The 21110-nt window shown below is 30.3% G+C and overlaps 2 long non-coding RNA genes across 3 annotated transcripts; both read left to right on the top strand.

Annotated features, from left to right (window-relative positions):
- The first annotated feature begins 1813 nt into the window (after window positions 1-1813).
- On the top strand, window positions 1814-4529 carry LOC146919884 (uncharacterized). Its single transcript, XR_015011623.1, has 2 exons — window positions 1814-3003; window positions 3464-4529. It is a non-coding gene; the product is annotated as an uncharacterized LOC146919884 (long non-coding RNA).
- Window positions 4530-6012: 1483 nt separating this feature from the next.
- Window positions 6013-8888, top strand: LOC146919885 (uncharacterized). 2 transcript variants are annotated; one of them, XR_015011625.1, is made up of 3 exons: window positions 6013-7071; window positions 7198-7531; window positions 8636-8888. It is a non-coding gene; the product is annotated as an uncharacterized LOC146919885 (long non-coding RNA). The 2 variants fall into 2 exon arrangements; XR_015011624.1 differs by having other exon boundaries at window positions 6013-7531.
- The last annotated feature ends 12222 nt before the right edge of the window (window positions 8889-21110 follow it).

Consider the following 21110-nt stretch of genomic DNA (forward strand, 5'->3'; position numbering starts at 1 on the left):
TTAAATAAATCTATACATATAGTTATATTTTCTCAATGTGGGGGTTTGTCGCTTAGAATTTATCTAAGTAGACCTGATGAAGTATATTAAGGAATTCAGTTTGACAATATATGAAATATTGTTTAGCATTGATGAACCATTGTATCAAAATAATAGAATGATGTTAATTGAAATTGAATTCTAATGATAATAAATCAAAATGTGGAATTATTTTAGGGGATGTTGTCGCTTGAAGTCATTCAAGCAGACCTGTAGAAATATAATTATAGAGATCAAGTTTATTGTTATAGACTTTGATAAATATATGAGGTTGATTGACTTAGAGACGTCTTAGTCAATCTTATATGATGAAAGAAAAAAAATGTCTTCATCATTTGTGTAAAAGTAGCTACTAAACAAAGCCCCTTGGGATGAAATAAATTTGTGTACATCAAGGGGATTGGGACTTAAGCCATTCGAAATTAATAAGTGATGGGAACCCAACCTTTGTGATTGGAGATCCCATGAATAAGGTTCATATGGGTAAGAACAAGTCAAATTATTAGTTCTGCTAGCACCAAAAATTAGTTAATTAATTTTTGTTCTCGCCCCTTTCCTATGGTGTGTGTGAGAAGTGCTAGACACTGCATTATTGAGAGGATAAGCCTATAAAGCTTTTAATGAATTTCATATCCCTTATGGGTGGTGTATGATTTGTAGCATACACTTGATGAAATCACCTATGTGAGTGTCAAGTGGGGCCGCTTGTATGAGATCTTGGCGAAATCTCTGGAGCACTCATGAAATAATCCAGGCACGCGCACGGCCTATTCGCGCACCACTGCGCCAACGACAAGAATTGTGGGGGTGTGACGCGAATGGTATACCGCTAACATACACCAAGTGATTTTGGTTCATATAGCTTGCTACACCAACTTCATTGTGTGTTAAGTATTATCACTCTCTTGCTTATATTTAATTGATTCTAATATTTATTTATTGATTATTATTTATAGAGATAATTTATGCCTAATTTTACAACACATATCAAATGTTTAGATCCACCCCTGGGTTTAACCCGTTTCTCTATTGACACTGATTTACATAAAATGGTGGAGGCGAATCGAACCTAAAATTTAGCGTGTCAGCCCACGTTATTAATTATGCAACCATCATCATGATTATTTTCATCTTCTTCACGTTGAAGTTTTTGCTGCACCCCGAGACGAGATCTATTATTTTGATTATACATGTCAATGAGTGGAAAAAGGTAAACTTTAAGATTATAGTTGAGCATGTGCGTTTCAATATTGAAGCGCTTATTGTTCCTTGATGCTTTTCAAAATTTGTATGTAAGAAATTAAGTGACGAAGCAGTATATATTCAATAGGATTGTCATGCTATTGGTTTTGTATGGGTGCATGTTGGCTTCACCATTTTAGTTTCTTGATGCATGATTTTTCAGCTTGAAGTAAGATACAAGTCGCATGTTTGGCGATATCCTTGTATTTACATTTGTTGGATATGGGTCAAATATTTGTGGAATGACATCTCTTGGGAATCTTGAAGTTTTGTTTTTGAATTTTAGTTTTAGATTCATTCAATTAATGATTTTAAAGTGCTTCACCATGTGTGTAAGTTTAATTTGGTTTGTGAGTAAAGCTTCTCCTTAACCTTACGTAGAATTTAAGAATAAAACAAAATTGATTATTTAGGATAACTCAGCGGTAATGAAGCATGAAATTAAAGAATGTATATCTACCTCAATTTAAACCGGGCTTGGGTGTGACATGATGAAAGAAAAGGGATTGTTTATAAGTCACGTAATATCCTTATTATCTAATCCTAATGTACAATGTAAACAACTAATGCAAAACCCTAATCCTAGATTATGGGCGGGAAAATTATGCTTACAAACTCTTTGAAATTTGAATTTCAAATTTCCCTCCCACACACAAACTATTAACCAACGCTAAACTCACTCACACATTTTACAAAGTCAATTAATTGCTGCTGTTTTCAATTAATTGGTTATTGATATTTAATGGCTCAAGAAGACTTCTGTACTGCTCAATGAATTTTTCCCTCCCATGAGTTTGTTTCCAACGCCATGTCATCAAAACAAACACAAACAATTAATGCTGCCTATTTTTCCAATGGTGCATAAATACTCCGCATCCGTTTCTCTGTTTTCCTCTTACGGGTTTACTCTTCATTTCATCTCAGAAGTTTTCATCTTCATCTCTGCCATATCCAACAACACCTACACCATTATCTAAGCGTCACTCTCCATTTCACCTGCAACAACACACCGCCGCCGACTGAGTTTGAATTAACCGATTTTCCTTTTCTGGGTTTACTCTTCATCTCATCCCATAAATTTTCATTTTCATCTCTGCCATTATCTTAGCGCCACTCTCCATTTCACCTACAACAACATCATAGCTCTTCTTAAATTATAATGAAGGTAGGACAATTCTCTTTTTGCATTGTAGTTTGTTACAAATATTTTGGGTTAAATATTATAAGCTTTTTTGTGCTCTAATGATCGTGTGTTGTGCTCTTAAATGTTAGGTTTCGGCTATATTTTTTCTTTAATATTATCATAGTTTTATGATTCAGCGTTTTTGGATTTTTTCTTTTATTGAATCAACCAAAAGGAAAGGTAAGAGATGATGTTTCCAATTCTCATTGTCTCTGCGGTTTATGAGTAAACTCTTATGAGTTTCATTTTTTGTAACTTCATTTTAAACTCTTAGAAATATTTTTTTTGTAGGTTTTCTGTTTTTATTTATGTATTTTGATAAGGATGTTGCGTTTTTGGGTTTCTTTTTCCATGATCCATTCATCCAAAAGTCGTATCTCTGATCATTTTTAATTAGTTATTTGTTTCTATAGGTTCACAAATATTTATCATTTTTTTTGTTAATTAGTAGTTGGAAGATGTCTTGGTCCAAAACAAATAAAGAGGTTAGACTTGAAGTATCTAAGGATAGGCGTGGTAATTATAAAATCATGGACCAGGTAACTTTTTTCTTCCTTATTTTTTCAATCTTTGAAATGGTTTGAATGTGAGTTGTATATTATATTATTCTATTAGTAGGAACTGGTTCCTCAAGCTTGCAAGTATTTGAACTTTTTATTCAATATATTTCTTGACTCTTAGGTAATATAGATTTTGATATATTCAAAACCAAGTGTTGAAGAAGCCACATTGCACTTATTCATTTCTTATGTTTGATTTTAAATGTGACTGCTTTTGTCAATTTTGTTTGTAACAGTGAGCTTAAAAATCTATCGGAAGATGATAAAGGAACATTGAATTCACTTGCTTTTTGATTTTTTTTCTTTGAAGTTTCATGCTTTATGTTAAAAAAAACTTTAAAACCACTACCATAGGATGAAATAGGAGCTTTAGAATCAAGTATAGTTTGTCAACAAGATATCTCTTTTTTTATATTATTTTACTTTTGAATAAAAATAGGTGATTCAATCCCAGTTGTATAAGATTGCTCCGACATATGTAAGGATGGGATTCATGGATGTTCCGATGGTAACAGAACCAGAATTGATCCCAGACGCAATGGGCTTAGTTGTAAACAATTTCTTCGATATTAGGACCTACAAGCATGACGAGGAGAACACCATTAGTGAAATCAAAGTTTTGCAACAGTGATATGGCATTGTTTTCTGTTGCGAGGGTGGAGGTTCTATCACGGAGGGGCTGTCTTGCTGCTGCAGTTTTTTTGATGGTCCATAGGTGGTATTTGGAGGCCGGTTAATGTGTTCTTAATTTGTTGAACAGATTCAAGCCCAACATTCACATTTAGATGGCAACGTACATATATATACGTATAGATATATAGTGTAATATACCAAAGTAAATGGCAACGTGTGTGTGTCTATAAAGTGTAATAATCAAAAGTAAATGGTTAACATTCAAACTATCTTCTTAATGTGTTAAACAGATTCAATCATGTTGACACACTCCTTCATTGTGTTTTCTTATCAAGTGTTCAAACTCGATGCTGCATGCATAGGTCGAAACTGCTTGGTCCGAAGCAGAACAGAGCTTTAAATAAACTGTATCGAATCATTTTCCTGAGCCATAAATGTGACTGTTATGCTTTTGTATTTTGAGATACAAATTTGCGGTTGTTCGTTTTGTGTTCTAATAGATGACAGTGACTTCAAAATGTGACAGTATTGGTTTCAACCGTAATTATAATATTATATACTCACTAACAGATGAAAGTTATGAATTGTACAGGTTATGATCAATTGTAGAAACACCGCGATTTCGGAGCTGCTTTTTACCGTGCTATTATTCAATCTAAATCACCTCTATTTAGAACGATATTTTTACGGTGTCATTGTTTGATGTATAGTCACCGCTATTTAGAATCACAAATATTTAGGACGAGATTTTTATTGTTTTGTTCTTCACGGTAAAATCACCGCTTTTTAGAACCAACTCTTAACTTTGTTATTTTTCTTCACTGTAAAATCACCACTAAATGAATACAAATTTTTAATTGTCATTGCACAACTATTTAGTAAAATGTTTTACCTGTTGTGTTCTTCAATGTAGAGTAACCGCTATATAAGACGAATTTTTTTTTTTGAAAGAATATAAGACGGAATTTATATCTAAGTTATTCTTTGAGGTATATAATAACTGCTATTTTTGTTGATATTTTAATTGTCCTATTCTTCAAGGTAAATTTATGTTATTTAAGACGATATTTTTACATTGCTATTCTAAGATGTAACATCGAAGCTATTTAGATGTAACATCTGAAGATTCTAATCACCGATGAGAATGGTGTTAGCATGGATAGCACTTCGAATATTGTTTACAAGGAATTTTTTCGCAATGTACCAACGTGAACTCATTTTTTATTGTATTTTTACTATTAAAATTGTATTTGCACCAAAAGCACATTATTTTCTATTTATTTGAATATTCTATTTGCCGTCGATATGACCCGTGCGACAGCGCGGGTGCAAGGTCTAGTTTATTTGCATTCACTACGTACAATGTTTTATCTTTAAGTAAATGAGAAATTATAAACTTTTCAAAAAATAAAAATAAACGATACATTAGAAAATAATAGAAAAAATAGAATAATAATAATAATAATGATGATGATAATAATAATAATAATAATAATAATAATAATAATAATAATAATAATAATAATAATAATAATAATAATAATAATAATGAGAGAAGCAAGTTGATGTTCAACTCAGCAGAAATGAAGCATGAAAGAATGTATATCTACCTCAATTTTATGTTTTTTGTTGTTGCTATAAAGACAATATATTTCATGGGAAGAGCAAGTTGTAGTCATTTATTGAATACATATACGCAAAAAGTTATATATGTAGACCCTAAATGCCAACAAAGGGTCCTAAGTGTCAAATGTGTAGGCCTAATCTTAATTTTTTAAATGAAGTACAGGTCTGCCCTCAAACCCTAGATAAACCCTAAGCAAGCTCCACAATTTTAACCTGCCCACAACCCTGGCGGGAAAACCCTAGGACTTCTGTTAGGAAAATGACTGCATTACCCTTAAGTTTAAAAGTTGTGAAGTGCAATACAGCAGGCGGCAAGTTGGTTAATTCAAAAAACCAATTCCATCTGACACACGTTAACTAGGCCTATAGGCTTCATGATGACTATTGCATGTGGGTGAATTTGTTCTATACAAGCCCGTAGAGTCCCTCCTTCAATCTCTATTTTCTTTGTAACTTCTTCTTTTCTCCCTTTCTCTTTCTCTGCAAAAACTGAATAGAGAGAAACCATCACCACCTTCAATGGCTTTCAACTGGTATCAGAAGGAACACGATGAACAGGGATTGAAACCCTTTTGGGTTTGCGTTTTTGTTGGCCGTCCACGCTCCGACGACGGTCACCGCTGTTTAGGATCTGCTTCCAGTTTGGTTTTCTGAGTAGTTCTCTCTCTCTCTCTCTCTCTCTTGGAGGTAACTGGTAAGCCTGTTTTAACCATTTGGGGTTCATTTCTCTCTAATTCTCTTACTGGGTTCCTGTTTTCTGAATCATTTCTGCCCTCTACGATCTTCTTTCACCATTGTGTTGATTGATTTATTTATGATTCATCTGTACTGGGCTGATAGATTCGATTCTGAATCGTATCAGAATTGGGGGGGTTGAAATAAGAGATTTGTTTTATTGATTAAACAATGTTGTTTTTGAGAATGAAAACTGATAAAAAGAATTGTGGGATTTTGTTTAAGTTACAGTAGTAAGGCTATGTATTTTGCAACCTAACAATATGTTTCTTTTGTTTTGACAGGTTGTACAACACAGTTTGTTGCTGAATAATTTCCTTTGTTTTGACAGGTTGTATAACACAGGATGTATGACAACAAGTGCATCCATTTTTCGCATGTGTAAATTGAGGAAGAATGTTCAGGAGTTGTCTGGATCAGGAGACAATTTATTCAAAGCTGAGAAGGGAGGAAAGGATTACATGTGGTATTATTCACATATTTGAAAATATCTAACTGAATTTACATGCCTTTTTTTTTGTTTCCTTCCTTGATTTTTTTTAAAGGATCCTTCCTTCGAATTTATGTTATATTAATTGAGATAAGTAAACTGGATTTTCACTATAAAATTAATGATAATCTTGATTTTGGTGTGGAATTTGTTGATGTTGATGTTAGAATTTCGATTTGATTTGTGTCTGACAGAGTGGCCGCATACAAAGTTGGACGATGTGTATGAAGTAGTAGCCAAACCTCCACTGGAGTTAGCCATGGAATGGCATCAAGATTGTAGAAATGGGAATGTGATGTTTTTATAGTTGTACGAAATTTAGCATCAAGTATGAGTCATTTACTTTGATAAAAGCTACTTTGCATTCGAACTGTTTGATAAAAGGATCACTAGAACTTAATCGAGGCAAGTCTCATTCCTATTTCCTTATATGTTCATTTCTTTCATCTTTTTCGTTTTCTCTTTTAGATTTATGATTTTTTTTTCCGTATCTTATGATGGCGGTGCTGATAGGTTTGAGTTCAAATGTTGAAGATGATGGAGAGTGAAGCTTTGATGAGAAGGTGACCCTTTGTCAAGTTTCTTTCCACTTCAGTTATTTCACTTTTTCCTTTTTGTTGTTCTGATTTTGTTTTTTTAGCTTTTGTCTCACTGTGTTGTGTCTTTTTTGTCTGGTATTTTATTTTCAGAATTTGAGGCAGACGAAGTGAGCGTGCAAACTGAGTGAGTGTGACAGCTTCTTCGATGCTAAAAGTATTTTTACGGTAATAGGTTTTCAGTTTTTTTATTGAAAATATGTGAATTTAGTTTGCTTCTTTAATTCACCTTCTTGATTGTTCAATCTATCTTCATTTTTATTCTTTCCTTTCTAAAATGAAGTTACTAAAAAATCCATATTGTTGGCAGAAAGCTCTCTGTGCTAGCTTACACAGGTTATTTTCTGCACTGGTTGAATATTGTTGTATTGTAGCTCGTGGTGACAGTTCATGCAGTGGTGATTACCTATAGCAGCTCGCAGTAATGGTATGTTTCACAATGGTATACTTCTCTGTCGTTGTACATCACTTAGGGTGTTTACTTCTCAAATTTCACTTTTTTGATTGTTTCTTACTTTTACTAAATTTAATTTGTGACTTTGATTGCATATTCATTTGTGTTGATGCAAAAATTGAATGTTGCTGATCTACGTCTCTGAGATTGTGCATGTTTGTTACTTCACAAATATCACTTATTTTGATTTTGATTGTTTCTATTACCATATATATTTCAGGAATCACAATTTGCCTTACTATGCATATCAAGCTACTTCTTTTTGCATAGCTAGATTTACACTAGACATAGTCATGTAGATTAAATCATTTTCTCATTTTGAAGACATTTTTTTTTCTATTCTTCAATCTTTAGCTTATTCACGTATGTATTCAATTTCTGTAATTTTATTGTGTGCTATTGATATACTCTATCTTACAAGTTTACCACTCAATATTTGATATTCACAATATATTGTGCATATTGGTTCGCAAGCATGAGAAGTTTCTTTACCCGTGACATCTATAATGGGAGGCCATATGAGTTTTTATGCATTTTGTATTCAATTCTTTATAAGTTGACATATTAAAGATGACTACTATGCATCTAACTATAGATAGATAAATGTGATCTCTATTGTGATCATGACTTTATAGTACTGTTGTTAGTTTCTCCAATTTCTTCAAAAATGTGTTTCTCCAATTTCTTTTCATTATTTTGTAAACAGAGATTCTGCTGATCTGTTCATTTTTTCTATGTCATTTCTTCTCTAATAAGTTTAGTTCTTTACTTACTTTGTTGTATACTTACAGGTAAAATTGTATATATCATACACTAATCTGCATTTGTCCATCCAAGATAAAATTAGTAGTTATAATTCAATTAGGTATACATGACATTATAATTGGTATTGGTAGTGCTCTTACTTGAGCTTCGTGATTGCAATTATTCGTTCCAATTTCTTTGCTTTTTCTATATATTTCAGTTCTGTATGTGATTGGGTTCTTTTGTATATGAATGAGAAGTCAATTGACAGGACACTTACATCCTTTTATGGTATTCATCATTAAATTTCTATCATTCTCTTCATTTTTGCAGTTGGAAGCCCTCATAAGCAAGACAACAATAAAAGATGCAAACATATTCGCACCGGTGCCAGTTGGATGCTTAGATGTTTTTTGAAGGAAAATGTTTAGCTGTTGTTGTTGTTGTTAGTGACTGATATTATTACGTGTACGCACGGGTGTAGAATACTTTGTTGTATTTAACGTGTCTGATATAATGAATTGTTAATTCCTGTTATTGTTACTCATGTGATTTTGTAATGAAATTTCAATTAGATTATATTTAACATGCTTTTAATTTACTGTGTTCATTATCGACCCGAGCGAAGCGCGGGTGCACCATCTAGTTGCTAAGCAAATGGCATAAATGCTCATATGCAAACCTATCTATCGAAAAGGGGCTTAAGTGTCAAGTTTAAAGGTCGACTCAAGGATTAAGCCGCTTAAAATTGAGTTTTAGATCTCAAAATTTTAGTCCGATAAAATGTCTAAAAAATTTAAATTTAGTTATTGGTTATGTTAACAAGTGCTCTTGTTAAGGAAATCAAAAATAGTTGGTTTATGTTGGATTTAACAATATTTGAAATTTTAAAAAGTTAAATTTATCACTTTTTATTATTTTCTAATACAATATTTTTATTTTTTTTTCCTCTTAATCAATGTCTCAAAGGCGACTCTTTAACATTTCTTTTTAGTTATTAGTCTGAGATGTTTGCTCGGTTTAGTTTAAAGTGAGGTCTCACTCTCATATCCTATTTGACCCAAATTCAAAACTAAATTTTTATTTTATTTTTTAAAAAAGTTGTGTTAACTTTTATTTTATTTCAAAAATTGTCACTATAAATTTTATCTTAGGTCTCCTAATATGCATGGTAAACCCTTATCCAAATAGTCACTACTCGAGCTCTATAAATTTTGTTGGTTCCGTTCAAATTGACATTTCAACACATTACAAATTCTATTAATAAGATTTGGTCGTCAACGTTATAGATAAGGAGACATAATTATTCTGATCATTTTAATTTTGTTACTTTTGTAGGCATTAGGTTGGTTTATGCTATTAACTTATATGTCATATGGTTGTTCAAAGATTCATAATTTTCTAGTTTTAGTGACACATAATTTGTGTTGTTTTCAATTTAGTTTACCAATTTAAAATAATAAACACCTTATTTTCAGTACAAAAAAGTTAAGGCTCATTTTGGTCCATGAGAAAAATCGCAAGATCAACGGGACAAGTTAGTCTCTACCCGTTTTACACTTCGTTTGATTGATTTAAGATAGAGGAAAAAAAAAAGAAACGGAAAGTAATGACTACTGAGTATGTTTGGTTGCACTTTTAGAGGGAACATAATTGATTCTAAAGTTGTAGAATTGATTCTGATATGCTTGGTTGCTGTGGAGTTGAATTGATTCTACTTCCATAATTTATCAATTTGAAACCAAGGACAAATCCAGAAATTTGAGTAAGTGGGATCAATGTCATATCATTAAAATTTATCTAAAAATATATAAATATCTAAATGATAAATTTTTATACAAAAAAAAAAAATTGCTCTCAAATGTTGATATTTTTTCATTTCTAACATATTAAAAAATATAACATTGATTAACTATTTTTCCATCCAATAAACGTTAATCATAAGTCATTTTTCAACAAATATAAATAGTAGTTTTAGGGTCTTACTAACAAATGTCGTAAGAACAATGAATAGGGATTTCATAAAAGAAAATTTTATCTAAAAAATACAAATTATTTCATCAGTTTAATAATTACAACACTTTTTATGTAAAATAACCTTTTATTTTCTTCCTTCAAATAACTTTTTGTTTTCTAAATTAAAACCCTTAAGACATTCATTAGCATCTTTATTAGTCTTATAATTTATTATAATGTTATAAATTAATTATGTAGAGACAATAATACTATACAAATGAGATCAAATTGCATAAATATCAAAATGTTGGTTAAAAAATATGATAGGCAAGTGGGGTGACCCCACTGCCCCCACCCTCATTCCATGGCTGCTTGAAGCTAAGATTTATAGCTTTAACTTTAGAATTGATTTTCAAACACAAATTTATAGATTAATTCACTTTTATATGAATGTATACAAACACAAATAACTTTTAATCAGAATCACGGTTAACTAAATTATATCAAAATCAATACTTCACACCACACAACCCAACACACACCGAAAAGAAGAGATAATTAAATAGTTTAGTATGAGAGAAAATGAAAGGAAATTTTGATAGAAAACAAATATATGTATGAATAAAATGACATGAAATGACTTGAAGTAAAAACTTGATATAGTAAAAATAAACTAAAACAAGTAATTTTTTTATAAAATAAGTATTTTATTACAATCAACGAAGATTACAAACTATAAAAAAAAAAACTCCCTTGAAAAATTAAAATAGAGAGATAAAATATTCTTCATAAGAATCACATACCTTTTAAATTTAATAAATTAATTATAGATTGAAGACTTATTTTGACCTAGTAAAAAATTTCATAAGACATAAGTTTGCCATTCAGAATTATAAGAACAATTTTTAGTCATTAAGAAAAATAAATTGGGATTCCTTCAAAAAAAATATAGGGATAATTTTTAGATTTAAATTAATTAGTTCCATTAAAAAAGATGTAATTCATATTAATTAAAATATTTAAATTAATAAGACGTGTTTACATAAATAAAAACAATAAATCTGATGAGTCACGTGTCACACGAGTGTAACACAATTTAGTTTTTTTTTTTTTGTTTTTGAAGAAAAATCTCACATGGACTAAAAAAATTGATAATTTTATAGAGGCAAAAAAACAAATTCAACCTTTAATCTATTCTATAATACGTGATTGATATTTTTATCTATTAGTGTTATTTTCTTATAATTTATTACTCATAACATGTAATGTAAAATGGATAAAAATGTTTCTTTAATTTTATTAATAATTTGTTATATTGAAATTTTCTGGTTGTTATAAAGTATATTTTGTACATGTATACTAGTATTTTCTAATTTTCATTGAGTGTAATAAAATACTTATTTTCGGTGGCAAGGCTATCTATTTTTTTACGAGATGGCCAAATCTAAAGAAGTTAATTAAATATATTTTGAGTGTTGTTTTAATATTTTTTTATTGTTAATAAAACTCTCATTTAGTTTCTGTGAGCATACCTCAGTTGTCGGGCAATGCATTGTTATATGCAGAACTGAAGTTCGAACTTCGAACACCCCGTTTATTCACTTTAAAAAGTGAATTCTAACTACTTAACCAACAAAAAAAAACTATCTTTTATAATTGTTTAGATGATCATAATTTCCCTAAGCCCATTTTCCATCATATCCAAAAAGATATGATTATGTAATTCTTCCCGGTTTTATTATATTGGTTTTATTTATAAAAAAAAAAGATGATCGATAGTGTCAAACAATGTTCTTATTTTGTATTTAGGAAAATTGATTAAGGATTTTTATGTAATTTTTTTGGTAATATATTTATGTTATTTTATTAACACAATTTTTTTCTAACATAATTTACTTTTAATAAGATCCGGTTCATTAGTGTTAGTATTTTTCAATTTCTCTCCTACCAACTTATTAAATCATATCTTCTTTCAAAAAAAAATTATTAAATCATCTCTTCTTTTCACTTTCCTTTTTTTTTTGTCAAGTAGTCTGATGGTTGAAGCTCACACATTTTAAATTTGGAGAAATGAGGTGTCCGCAGTTCGAATCCAACTTTTGTATATAATATACAACTAGTATAGTGACCCGTGCCAAGCACGGGGAAATAAAAAACTTTTTTGATCAAATGTATAGATTTTATATTATGTTATCTTAAAGTTATAATAAGTGTGGTTATAATTTAAATTTGATATGGAAAAAAATATCATTTTAATTTTGTTAATTTTGTATATATTTTGAAATATCTAAACATTGCACATAACTTAGCATATGTAATATTTTTGCAAAAATACGCTGACGTACTGTATATTATTATTTGTTGACATAATGTATTTTATTAATCACAAAAACTAAAAAAATTGTATTTTTTTATATAATAGTCAGCGTCTGTGAATGCAAACATTAAATTTTTTACGGGTGTGTATAAATATAGTTTGGGCTACAGAAACGCCGACTGTTATTTGTTTTTATTTTTTACAAAACCAATGGTCTAATGTACTATTGTATTTTAGGGTAACAATAATGTAAAAAAAATGTTTCGCGTATTGTTATACTTGAAAAGTGCATCAATTAAAAGTCAATGGCAGGAGGACCTGCTTATATAGAAATTGCATGTCCTGTAATGACCAGTACGCCTTACAAAGAAATTAAAAAAAAACGACTTCCAAACAATACGCAACTTTGGTTTTCTAAATTATAGCAACAACAATTCTAAAACATAACCAATGATCATACTTTTTGAAAAACTTCACGATACACAACATTTGTGGTCTCCTTCCAAACATTATTATCTTCATCCAACATGAGCAGCTTCAAACCTTTTCTAGAAGTAACTCGAGAGATAGCGACATAGAGTTGTCCATGCGTGAACACGGGCTTAGGAAGATAATCTCCCACTCGAGATAAAGATTGACCCTGACTTTTATTTATTGTCATTGCAAAACAAAGCGTCAATGGAAATTGCCTACGCCTGAATTTGAAGGGTAGTCCTGGATCACTCGGAATAAGATTTATCCTGGGAATGAATACCCTGGTACCTGCCCTTTTTCCCGTAATTACGGTAGCAGCTATCGTGCTCTTCCCTAGATGTGTAACTGTCAGCCTCGTACCATTACACAGTCCATTGGCCTGATCGATGTTTCTCATCAGCATAACTGGACATCCCACCCTTAGTTTCAACCGGTGATTTGAAATGCCAGAGCTCTTAATACCATTAAGAAATTCCGTACCAAGCACGGGCTAGAATTTCGTCATACTTGAGGGAGAAAGTTGGTATTGTTAAAGTTCAACATTGAATAAAAGAGTGTAAGTTGAACAACTTATAAGTAAAAAAAAAAACTCATATAGTTAAGGCTTAAAATTTTGGATGAAGATGATATCATTCTAACTTATGTGGGTACTCTTTTTAAAATGTGTGGATCCACACCAGTGTTAGCTCCCTTAGAAGGCCCAACAGTGGCATGATAACCCAGTTCAACATTTTGGGGGGAACGGAGTGGTTCTTGGTGGTCGATCACGGGCACAGAGAGTTTGACACTATCCACACCGGTGTTGGCTCCCTTAGAAGGCCCAATAGTGGCATGATATCCTAGTTCAACATTTTGGGGCGAACAGAGTGTTGTTAATGTGTCAAGTGTGAGTTAAAGTTTCAAATTTTATGTAAGAGTATATGTTCAGCAACATATAAGGACATGAAAATGTGATATCAATCTCGCTTGTGTGGTTGCTATTAGCCTAATGTGATTATACAATCCAATTTAGTTTGTAGGTGTCATTTGTTTAATGTTTTTAATCTTAAATTTTAGTTTTTAAGCGTCAGTCACTTTCATGTAAAAACAATTATCCAACATCTGTTATTTCAAATTATTTTCTTCTTGGTCTTTGGTGGGATCCGACAATGGAAAAACATAGATGTGTTTTGGTGAGTTGATAAAATACATGCTTATTAGACATTTTAAATTGATGTGACATTTTTTTAATGAATCTAATAGTTTGGTGACATATTTACCCAGTAATCTCCAACACCTTCAACAAATCTATAAAATTACCTTCAATTCACTCTTTTCCCTATACTCTCACAGATAAAACAAACTCCTTACTTTCTTCTCCTTATAATTTCTCTCATGTTTAAATTCATGTTTCTTTTCTTTGTTTTTCTAATTTACTTTCTCTCTTATCTAAAAGAAAGGAACAAAAACATTCATCGATGAAACCGCTATCAACCCACATTTTTTAACATGATGTGTCTCAGCCTTTATCTGACTATCTCACAAAATCACAAACACATGGAGTCTAATATTTAAGAGAGAGATGTTAATGTTTCATGTGTGAGTTAAACTTCTACATTTGATGCAAGAGTGTGTGTGTGTGTGTGTGTGTGTACACACACATACACACACTAACCAACATATATGTGACATAACCAATATACCTAACGTCTTAAGATTTCAGGTGAAAATGTGGTGTCAATCTTACTTGTGAGGTTTCTCTTAGTTAAATTTGACAATCAAATTCATTACAGACTACCTCAGAAATTCAAGCACTATGATAAACTATTTTTTTTAGTTCTGATATCTCATTTGCGTAATTTTGTTATATTAAATATAAGTTTTTAGAAGTCATTCACTTTCATGCAATTTGTTTGTCTAACCTCAAATATATCAAATTTCTTTCTTTTGATCTTTGGTGGGATCGCACTAAAAAAAATATAATTGTATTATGTTGAGTTGACAAAACACACGCTCATTGAACATTTTGAGTGAAGATTTGATGTTAAGTTCACATGTGTGATTGCTCTTGGTCTAATATGGTGATCCAATCCAATGTAGGATCCCTATTGTCTTAACATTATGATAAACTACTTTGTTAGTGTTTGGATGTCATTTGTTTAAAAAAATTTATCTTAAAAATTAATCTGTGTATGTCATTGTTTTCATGCTATTTTTTATTCAACCTCTATTATTTCAAATTCCTTCACATTTGGTTTTTGGTGTGATCTGACAATGGAAAAATTTGCATGTCTTACATTATTTTAAAACAATGTGATTTTTTTTTTTAAAATGACGTGACATTTTTTTAATCAAGCCTAATTTTTTGGTAAAATAATTATTCAAAAATCTTCAACTCTTTCAACAAACCCAAAATTATCGACAGCTTAGTTTATTTAATATACTCTCACGAATAAAACACACTACATATATTTCTCCTTTATTGTTTCTTTCATCTTTGAAATCCTTTTACATATGTAACAGAAAAAATCCTTTTTCATATTAATTTTTTTCTTTATAACTTCTTTTATCTATTATTATGAAAGAAATGAACATAAATCTCCCTCTATGAAACCGCTTTTAGCCCACCTTCTTGAACATGTTGTTCCTCTATTTGACTTTATTTGACCACGCCATATAATTACAGGCACAAATGTTTGCTCACTTCATTAAGAGATGTTAATGTGTCAAGTGTGAGTTGACATTCTACATTGGATGGAAGAGAAAATTTTCAACAGCATATAATGAGATGTTCCATGTACCCAATGCCCTAAGGTTTTGTGTTAAGATGTGGTTTCAATCTCACTTGTACGGTTCATATTGACCTAATATTAATATCCATTTTAGTGTAGGCTCACCAAGAAGTCCTAATATTATCGCAACATTATGATAAACTATTTTGTTAGTTTTTGGGAGTAATTTTTTTTTCTTTATCTCGAATTTTATTTATTGGATATCATTGACTTTCATGCTATATTTTTTATTCAACTTCTATTGTTTCAAAATCCTTCACTTTTGATCTTTGGTGGAATTTGACAATGGAAAATTGGATACATATTATGCTTAGTTAACAAAATACATGTTTATTAGAATTTTTAAAATAACGTAACTTCTTTTTTATTTTAAATTTTTGGTAAAGCATTTACCCAAAAAACTGCAACTCCTTCAACAAACGTGTAAAATTACCATCAACTAACTTTATTCTCTATATTCTCACTATCAAAAAGCATAAACCCCTTTATTCCTTATCATTTCTCTCATTTCAAATTCTTTTTATCTTCGTATGAAAGGAACAAAAAATTTCCTCCATTAAATCAACTCAACACCAACCCACTTTTTTTACCATGTTACACCTTCCCTGGTCTTATTTAGCTATGCTACCAGATCATAGATGCAGAGAGTATCAAACTTAAGCGATGAAACATATAAATGAGATGACCCAGATACCTAGTACCTTAACAATTTGGATGAGGTATTAACCTCACTTTTGTGGTTGCTCTTAACCTAATGTGATTATCCAACCCTGTTTATGCCCCTTTGGAAGTCCCAACGTTATGATGAACTTTTTTATGTCATTTAATTAATTTTTTTATCTTAAAATCTAGTTGTTAGATGTCATTCGCTTTGATTCTATTTTTTAATCCAACCTCCATTATTTCACTTTCCTTCTTATATGGTCTTCAGTGACATCTGACAATGACAAAATATAGATGTGTTATGTGGAGTTAACAAAATACATGCTTATTAGACATTTTAAGTGAAGATGTGGTATCAATCTCACTGGTGTGGTTGATTTTAGATTAATTTGATGATCAAACCCAGTATATGCTCCTCTCTGAACTATTAACGACCTATTTTGTTACTTTTTGGATGTCATTTTTAAATTATTTATCTTAAAATTTAGTTTTTGGATGTTATTCACTTTCATGCCCTTTTAAGTCAACCTATATCATTTCAAATTCCTACATACATATGGTCATTGGTTGAAATGCATTTTCTAAGTTGACGAAATATATGCTTATGAGACATTTTAAAAATATTGGTTTTTAATTGAGTCTAATTTTTTGGTAAAATAATTACCAAAAAAACTCTATCTCTTTCAACAAAATCATAAAATTACCAACAACTCACTTTATTGTCATGGTAAATTAATTATCCAAAATTTTCTATTCCTTCAACAAACCCATTAAATTACCAACAAATGTGTTTGACTAAGCAATCCCAATCAGCAAGAACAATTAAACCAACCAATAACTGCTTTTAATAAAAAAATCAAGATGAAATATGGTTCGGGTATAAGAAGTATGTCATTTGTCGTGATTATAATTTGAAATAGTAATTCATTTTCTAGTTCTTTGCAATTCTCTAACTCAAAGGGTTTAGTCTAGTAGTAAAAATACATACTATAGATTTAGAGGTTACAGGTTGTGAGCCATTCAAGTACCCTTGGGGATAGGTAATGAAAATATTACACTGAGTGTTTTTTTTATCTCTAAGATCTTTTCTACGTGGTGCAAAATTAAACTCAATCATCGTAACTTTTTTTTACCATAAAAAAATTACTGGGACTTTTATTTTTTTTAATAATGACATTAAAAGTCATACCTCAAGAATCATTATGGTTCAATGATCATTAATTTATTTTTGTATTAAAATACATTTAAGTGCATTATTATGTTATTAAAAGACATAATGTACAAAAAAGACATTTACTTTCATTATGAAGTCCATACTTTGATTGATTCTTTTGTAAAAGATTTTGGTTGGCATACTTCGTTGCAGCTTTTCTTAAGAAATATGAAAAATGCAAAGGGTGCTTACATACATGGACGGAGAGATTAAAATCAAAGACCCAAGCATATACTAATAACGCACGACATATGCAAATAATAATGAAATTATGTCATGTACTCATGTTTCAATATTTTATTGTGTGAGTATAGATGCTATATATATGATCAAGACAACCCAAAAATTTCAACTTTAAAAAACCAAGAAAGATACATGAGGTGAAGAGCAATGATTTATCAAACACGGTAGAAAGTCAATCCCATGATTTTTATTGAGGCTTAATTTCCTATGAAGTTAAAAACTGCTCTAATTTAGCGTTGGTATTTCCTAAAATTTGATGCATTTCTTCTTGACTAAGTGTGTGTGCGCTCTTGTGTGAAAATTTACGTTAAGTTAACAACTTTTTTTCTAGAGATCACATCTATCAGTTGTGTGCTTGACGGTACTTATTTTGACACAAATAAACAACCACAAACAATTTTTTAAAACATTTGCACTAAAAGTCCATAACATGCTTATTTTGACACACATGCAGCGAGTCATGAAACAATGTTACAAATGATGAGAGAACTAATTGAACACAAATCATTGTTATTTCTTCAATTATAAACAAAATAAAACAGAAAAAATTATAAAAATTTGCAAAAAAAAATAAAAAATTATGCTACTTGATTTTGGGTTGTTCAACATCGTAAAATTAATCCAAATAGATGTGATGAGGATCATGAGTAAGAAACAAATTAGAGAGTGAGACATAACTATATACTTCCCTCGATCACCATTATAAGTAGAAAAAAATGTTATTTTTTAGATTCATTAAATAATCGATCTATCTGACAACACTGTATAGATCAGATACATAAGTTATTGTTGAATGATTTAAATTAAAAGATGATTTTTTATGTTGATTTAAAGGTGATTGACTATAGCAAATAATAAATATTTAAATTAATGCATATCATCAACATTGATTGCATAATAAAGTGTCTGATTTATTTGAATTTGAGTGACTTTATGAGGGTAACCTATGTAAGCAAAAACATGAGAAGCAATGAGAGGCCAATGATTGGACTTTACAAAGTATTTTCAAAAGATACAATGTGTAAGTGTAAAGTAGAAGAGGAAAATGATGAGAATTATTTTTTTATTTTTTGTCGTTGAAAGCTTTACCTTCTGATACCCAAATTTCATTGAAATTGAAAAGTAACCACCAAACTTAGTCAAATCTATACTCATACATATTCATTTAAGAAAAAAAACAGTGGCTCGTCATATGGGTGTTCATGATGCGGTTTCGATCAATTTTAAGATAAAAACTAATCGAATAATCAAATCAAAATATGATCTAATCCGATAGGTTTCACAAAAGAACATTCAAACATATGCAATAATATTTTATTTTGAATCGGTAGATTTAAACACTCATAACTCGTCATTAGTGTCATTAGTTAGACACTTGCAACAATTACAATATTACTGCTGCATTTTTAAAATCTCAACACGAACAAAACTACTTACAATCCACATAACATTAGACACTTTAATCAAATTTTTAATATATATACAACTTTACAAATGTAAAACTTGATTAAAATACACAACTCGTGTAAAAAAAATTACAACTCTACAAATTCTTTGCTTTTTTAGCAAATCTTTGTAGTCAAACTTCAACTCTTGGAGCAATGAGCTTTCATGCTATATTTTTAGTATATTTCAATTGAATGATTCTATTTTTAGTATTATTGGTCAGTTATTGTTGATTGATTATATTCCCCTCGTAAATGGAACTTTTCCGTTTCATTAAAAAACAATGACATGCTATATTGTTGATTTGAGGTTGACTATATGCTTTTTTCCAATTCAATTTTAAATTAGCAACCACATGATATCAAAAAGTTATTTGTCCATACTTTGATTTATTCTTCTTGTTTTTTTTTTTGTGAAGAAACTTTGATTTATGTTCTTGGTTATCTAGAACTTGCTTGGTTTGATGATTTTATTTTAAAGATGGTTTGATTATTTATTGGTTATCAAAGAATAGTAGAAACCTTAATTAAAGAATGTGATGAACACATGTACATGTAGCGAGTCATTGTAGAAACATGAAAAATAGCTACAAATGATGAGATCTAATTGAACAACAAATAACTGTTTTTTCTTCAATCATAAATAGTTTATAATTCAATTAACGTGTGTGTGTGTGTGTGTGTGTGTGTGTGTGTGTGTGTGAGAGATAAGATCCGTTCACACCAGGTGTCAAACTTTATATTGACACCAAATCTCAACCATCCATTTAAGTTTAATCAAAGGCTTATAACTACTCATTTAAGGCCTCAAGAAATCTGTAATTCTTTTGGTGTAGGTGAATCTCGCTCTTTTATTTCTTTTATGGTAAACAAATCTTGTTCTTTAATTATATTACTCAAGTGCTGAAAAAGAATTATTTCAAACACAAAAAATTATCATGGTCAACAATGGAGGTTAACTTTATCGATATCTAAATGCATGCTCCTCTAAACATAAATCTAAATGGATGCTAAGAACTGGTGTTAGTAAAATTCATCTTCATGATAGTTATTTTATTATGAATAAATAAAAGAATTCTTGTTGAAAACAGGATCAATGGCAAAATGATGTTGAATTTCCATTTGATCGTAAAAGTAGATAAAATAAGTACTGATTAGGGATAGATAAAGTCAACACTTTTTATTCAAAGTTTTATTTACAAAGTTTTTGGAAATTTACATTCATTAATATGGAAAAATATGAACTTTTATCTTTAGAATTAGTGCATGCCGATTTAATTTTGTTCACCCAGAAAATGCTTGCTAGTTTTTTTTAAATCCTTGAGCAAAGAACAAAATCGGGTGCTTCCGGCATTCTGGGTTTAAATTTTTATCAAGCATAACAAAAAAATATTATACATTGAGGAGGAGATAATGATAGAGAGGAATCATTGAGAAAGGTAGGAAAAGATATGGTCAACGTGATTCTCGATTCATCAACAATAAATGAAAAAGGGTAAAATTAATATGTGATGTAATTCTCGATTCATCAACAATAAATGAAAAAAAGGGTAAAATTAATATGTGATGGGAATCAAAACTAAGGAGATTATGAGATATGAGAGCCTTTGATTAAACTTAAATGAAGGGCTAGGATTTGGTGTCAATATAAAGTTTGACACCTGGTGTCAACGGATCCTAACTCATTATATATATAAGATCCTGGAATTTGGCCTACTAAACAATG

This window comes from Medicago sativa, chromosome 5 (genome assembly GCF_051527215.1).
Source record: "Medicago sativa cultivar Bolivia chromosome 5, Bolivia_mono, whole genome shotgun sequence".
In the NCBI taxonomy this organism is placed as follows: domain Eukaryota; kingdom Viridiplantae; phylum Streptophyta; class Magnoliopsida; order Fabales; family Fabaceae; genus Medicago; species Medicago sativa.